At 48.0% G+C, this 6,000-nt stretch overlaps 1 long non-coding RNA gene across 2 annotated transcripts in view; it reads right to left on the bottom strand.

Moving 5' to 3' along the window:
- Nucleotides 1-2,844: 2,844 nt before the first annotated feature.
- Nucleotides 2,845-6,000, bottom strand: part of LOC144286176 (uncharacterized) — a 22,158-nt gene continuing 19,002 nt past the window's right edge. For both annotated transcript variants that reach the window (XR_013354250.1, XR_013354249.1), the window contains one exon: nucleotides 2,845-3,045. This is a non-coding gene — a long non-coding RNA (uncharacterized LOC144286176). The remainder of the gene's footprint in view (nucleotides 3,046-6,000) is intronic.

Below are 6,000 nucleotides of genomic sequence, written 5' to 3'. Positions count from 1 at the left end.
CAGTCCCACCGCTGCGACCCTGGCTAATCCAGCCTCGTGGCCCATCTGACACACACTTCCACTTAACATTTTGTTAGCGACTCTATAAATGAGCTCTCCCTGACCTTCAATCCCTGGCTAATTGCTGGTTTCATGTACAAGACTAGCTTAATTTTACGTGATAATTACCTGAGAGTGGCAATACATATGGCATTGCATGTTCGAAATGTCAGGCCTGGGAAACTACCAAGTGGCCGTAGTCAGGGGCAAAAGGAGGAGGCAGCTGGTGGCAGGGACCTTGGAGAGGCAGCCGGGAACAAGGCCATGAGGAGAGAAGGAAGACGCGTGGTACAGTCAGAGCTCTGGAGAAGTGGGGCCCCGGCCTGCAGTGGGGTCCAGAACCCACTACTGGCCCAGTGCACCCAGGGGCACAGGCCAGAGGAGCATTGCTCAGTCACACACACATGGTGGAGAAGCATGGACTGGATCAGAGGCACCACTCATTCACGCTCAGTCACCCACTCAACAGATGCTCATGGAACACCTACCACATGCCAAGCAGCGTCCCCGCACTCCACTTGAGGAGGTTGGGACCATGTGAAGGGCATGTTTGGGTTGTCAGTTATTTGGAGAGATGTTCCTGGTATTAAGTAAGCAAGCCAGGGATGCTAACAGACTTGCAATTCCCCGCAGAGTCCCACTCAATAAAGAATTGCCCGCCCCAGGGACACCCGGGTAGCTCAGCAGTTGGGCGTCTGCCCTCAGCTCGGAATGATCCTGGGGACCCAGGATCAAGTCCCACGTCAGTCTCCCTGCATGGAGCCTGCGTCTCCCTCTGCCTGTGTCTCTGCCTCTGTGTGTGTGTGTGTGTCTCTCATGAATAAATAAATAAAATCTTAAAAAAAAAAAAAAAGAATTGCCCACCCAAACCCAGTTAGGAATCCCCACCACTAAGCCAGAGCTATAGCCATGAAGAAGCAGAGTGGTTCCTACCTTCTTGGAGCTCACAGTCAGGGAAGCACAACCATGGCAAGGGGTTGCAGTTCATGTAATGTGAGTTGGAAAAGAGGACTCAGGACAGTTAGCAGGTGAATTCACAAAGTCCAGGGTTCAGAAGAGACCTTTAAAAGGTGCCATCCGTGCCCCCAGTGTCTCCAGCTCGTGCCTAGAACAGTGCTTGGCATAACAAATGGTGTCTGTGTGTGTGTGTCTATTTTTTTTTTAATTTATGATAGTCACACACACAAAGAGAAAGAGAGAGAGAGAGAGAGGCAGAGACACAGGCAGAGGGAGAAGCAGGCTCCATGCACCGGGAGCCCGACGTGGGATTCGATCCCGGGTCTCCAGGATCGCGCCCTGGGCCAAAGGCAGGCGCCAAACCGCTGCGCCACCCAGGGATCCCCGTGTGTGTGTGTCTAAAGCATGATGCATGCACGTTCTCCAGAGGGATGGCTCGGGTTCACTTTTTTCTCATCATCCCTGGGTATGGGGCAAGGCAAGTGGGGTCCAGGGCCCTGGGATAGTGGGACAGGGGAGTATAGGCCAAGAAGGAGAAAGGGTGCCCCTGGCCAGCTTGAGGGTCCTTGCGCAGGAGGCACGTGGGCCACACCCACTCACAGGTGCACACACAGGCCACAGGACAAAGGAAGAAGCACGTTCCCCAGATTAGGGCAACTTCTAAAAGCCCCTGTTAGCCTTCTCACCCATAGAATTGTGGACTCCTGAGCTGTGTTGGAGTAAATTACTTGCTTAATGAGATTTCAATTAACAAAAACAAATTAAAATCACTTTGGTAATTAAGCTGCTGTGAACCTTGCCAGCAGCTCTCCCTCAGACCTCAGATTTCCGTGGGGAGGGAGCTGGGAATAGGGGGTCCACTCAGCAATGCTGCTGAGGCCTAAGCAGGACCAGGAGCTCCCTGCCTTGGGGACAGCACCCAAGGAGCCACCGCTTCCTGGGGCCATGCTAAGGGCACCAGAAGGGTGGGTAAGAGAAAAGGGCAGCACGGAGCAGCCAAACTTTGGTTCACATCATACTTGGCTGTGTGAGCAGAGGACACACCATTGGCCTCTCTGGGCCTCAGTTCCCTCATCTGTGAAATGGGGATTATAATCATGCCTGCGTCATTGGTTTATAGGAGAATCAAGTGAATGATGCATGTAAAATATTGGAAGAAGGTCTCTTCCCATAAGAAAGGCTTTTAACCCACTTTTCCCTGTGTGGGGCCAAGCCCTTCACAGGGCAATCTTTCCAGCCTTGCATTTGCATTGTCCTAAATCCCAAACCTCCCCTCCTGGGTCACCCCTGAGGGCAGCCCTGTTTCTCTGAGTTGGGTAAAGGAGGATCTACCACAGAGGTCCCCTTGGAGGCGAGGATTTTGCCAGGGTCTGTCCCCATCAGGTCCCCATCTCTTTCTGTCAGAGCCAGTAGTAGGATATGGGAGCTCAAGAGCCTTTTCTTCTCAGGTGGCCTGGAGAATACTCCTTTCCTGGTGTTATGCAATCACTTACACAGGGCACCTGGGTGGCTCAGGGTATGATCCCAGGGTCTCGGGATCGAGTCCTGTATCGGGCTCTCTGCATGGAGCTTGCTTCTCCCTCTGCCTGTGTCTCTGCCTCTCTCTCTCTCTCTCTCTCTCTCTGTGTGTGTGTGTGTGTCTCTCATGAATCAATAAATAAAATCTTAAAAAAAAAAAAAAACACAAAATCACCCACACCCACATGAGAGACCGGGAGAGTTAGTGCAAGTATCCATAGCCACATTACACAGGTGAGAAAATTGGTTTCAAGATGTACCCAGTGGTTGAAAGATACACATTATTTAGTCTTGTGAATTTTTAACAATAAACTTTTATTTATTTTTTTTTTAAGAGAGAGAGAGGCAGAGACACAGGCAGAGGGAGAAGCAGGCTGCACGCAGGGAGTCCGACGCGGGACTTGATCCCAAGACCGTGGGATCACACCTTGGGCCGAAGGCAGATGCGCAACTGCTGAGCCACCCAGGCATCCCAACAATAAACTTAGTTTTCGTTTTTGAGTCACTGTTTACGCCTTTCATTCAAAGAGACTGAAACAGAAATTTAAAATTAAAAAATTATTATTCAAAGTTCACAAAATTAAGCGCACACTAGATGTAAAGGATCAAAGTTTTAAATGATTTCTTTCATTTTTAAAGTCTGGAACACTTATACTTTTGAAGTTATTAGAGCAAAAACAACAGGGCTTTTAGAGATAGATATTCATGTTACGTGTGTGCATTTGACATATAAAACATATTTTCATATATATATGTGTGTGTAAGTACACACACACACACACCATACAAATGCTTTCTCTGTGGTGGTTGAAATTAAAGATGGCTTTGTTTTATGTGTTCATTCATTTATTCAACATATTTTTTCATCCCATATATTATTTAACTCACTAGCAGCTCTTTTAGTGCCCATGAAGTGCCACAGTGAACAAGCCAGACTCAAACCCTGCTTTCAAGGAACTTATGACTGGTCAATGAAGATGGACGTCGGACAGGATGCAATCAGGTGAATATTGCAGAAAAGGAAAGGCAGGGCCTTGGAAGCCTATCACAGAAAGGGTAATCTTGGATGCAGGGGGAGTCTGCAGTAAACATTTAATTTTTTGTAATTGGACTAAAGATAATTTATATAGATATCTTAATGAATCCAGAGTCCCATAGCTAGTTTGTAACAGAACTAAGAGTAGACAGAAAAGCCTCTGGTTCCCAGGCAAATGATTTTTTTTTTTAAGATTTATTTATTTATTTATTAGAGACAAAGAGAGAGGCAGAGGGAGAAGCAGGCTCCATGCAGGGAGCCCAACGTGGGACTCGATCCCAGGTCTCCAGGATCACAACCCAGGCTGCAGGCGGCCCTAAACCGCTGCACCACCAGGGCTGCCCAAATGATTTTTTTAAAAATCTGATACCAATACTCTGGATAATTGGAACAGCATCCCAGTCTTGAGTGAAAAACATCCTAAGATGGGCAAAGGAGATGTCTGACAGAGACAGTCCCACCATCTATGCATCTGTCAGACCACGGAGGTATCCCCATTCACTATCAGTGCCAGATAGAGGAGGTCAATATCCACATATCTTTGTCAGATGGAGGAGTGTGTGCGTATGCGTGCGCTCACATGTACACACATCAAACAGGGCTCAGGCTGACGGGTGTCTCACTCTCCACCATCTCTGAAGGAAGAGTCTAAACTTTGCTTGGTCTCAGCAGCCTCTCTGCTAGGCTGAACTCCAGTGTGCCTTTCCAACCCACACTGGGAGTCAGGCCCAGAGGAGAACCTCCCAAAAGTCAGACTCTCTCACTCCCTGACAAGTAAGTGCTAACCTCGCAGCCCTAACCCCAACACACCCCTCTGCCCTGGGGCAGGAGAGGGCAGGGTGCCATCCTCCAAGCACCCACCTTGGGTGGGGGCTACCCCCTACCTGGAGAGGTCTCCAAAAGGGTTGTCCTTTCCCTGCCCAGACTTCACATATTGTATTTTGTGCTGACTTCAGGCAACCAAGAGAGGAGGACACAGAGTTGTACTTTCCAAGTAACTGGAAACCCTTAATCAATGTTAATTGGTTCTAATTAACATATGTTAATTAATGATATTTACTACAAATTAAAGGTATGAGTATTCCCAGAGGGTTTCCTGTTCATCCAATTAGTGCCAATTAGTTGCAATTAACACGTGTAAATGAGATTCCATTGAACCCAAAACAAACAGCACAGAATCTCTCCGATTCCCTTTTGTACCTTTTCCATCAGCCAGGGAGCTGGGGGTGGAGGGTGAGAAGTGAGGGCGAGAGTGGGGAGAGAAATCCTGAGGCTGACCTGGAGTGAGATGCTGACTCTCTGCACACGAGGGAAGAGAGAAGGAAGAGCCAAGCAAGTTGATGAACAAACCTGGCTGTCCTGAGGGTGGCCTCCCGAGGCATTGGTTATGCTCCTGAGGGCCATGAGCGATGCCACGGGCATCCTAGCCCCTGCCAGGACCTAACCTAGTGCACAGCCTATAGTAGGTGCTCAGTAAAAACTGGCTAAATGAAAGGTTGGTGCCTTTGCATCAAGGGCTGATATCTTTAGTCATAAAATTAAAGGATGGATTGATTAGGAAAATGTGTGGAGTTCTCTTCTCCATAAGGTCTTCCCAGGGGTTCTTCTGCCAAGGAGCAAGATATTATTTCCCTGTGTGATATCAATTGAGTATAATCTGCACATGTCTGCAGAGATATTACTCTACCACCAATGTTGCCATTTCCCCATTTTATTTCCTTTCCCCTTTACCACTGAGGCCCCAACCTCTGGCATGGTGGTAACTGGATATAAAAACAGCCAGATGGGCAGCCTGGGTGGCTCAGCGGTTTAGCGCGGCCTTCGGCCCAGGGCCTGATCCTGGAGACCTGGGATCGAATCCCACGTCGGGCTCCCGGTGCATGGAGCCTGCTTCTCCCTCTGCCTATGTCTCTGCCCCGCCCTCTGTCTCTCATAAATAAATAAATAAATAAATAAATAAATAAATAAATAAATAAATAAATAATCTTTTTTTAAAAAAAAACTGCCAGAAGGGGCTCCCGTGAACAAGGAAATGCAGCCCCAAATTCCTTACCGCACAGAGCCTTCTGTGAAACTGTGAGGTAAGATAAAGCCCCCAGTAAGCTGTTTATTGCTAACTCGCTTTTCCTACACCAAACCTCCCCTTAAAGTTGACATTCATCATTTAAAAATATTTATTAGTCACTGTGTACCGGGCACTATTCCAGGGGCTGGGGATACAGCAGTGAACAAATCATCTTCAAATCCCTGCACTCGTGAAGCCATCATCATCCTGCCACTTGGGATTTTGATGGATCCAAGGTCAGACACACTTGGGTTCGTATCCCAGTTCTGCCTCTCAGCAGCTGGGGACAGGGGAGGGCTGGTAGTTCATTATCTGTGCCTCAGTTTATTTCTCTGTAACATGGGTATATTGCCTATTGCCTATCTTACAGCCATATTATTAGGAA

Source organism: Canis aureus, chromosome 16, assembly GCF_053574225.1.
Source record: "Canis aureus isolate CA01 chromosome 16, VMU_Caureus_v.1.0, whole genome shotgun sequence".
Taxonomy (NCBI): Eukaryota; Metazoa; Chordata; class Mammalia; order Carnivora; family Canidae; genus Canis; species Canis aureus.
The sequence above is the reverse complement of the archived record's forward strand: the minus strand, read 5'-3'. Positions and strand labels throughout refer to the sequence as shown.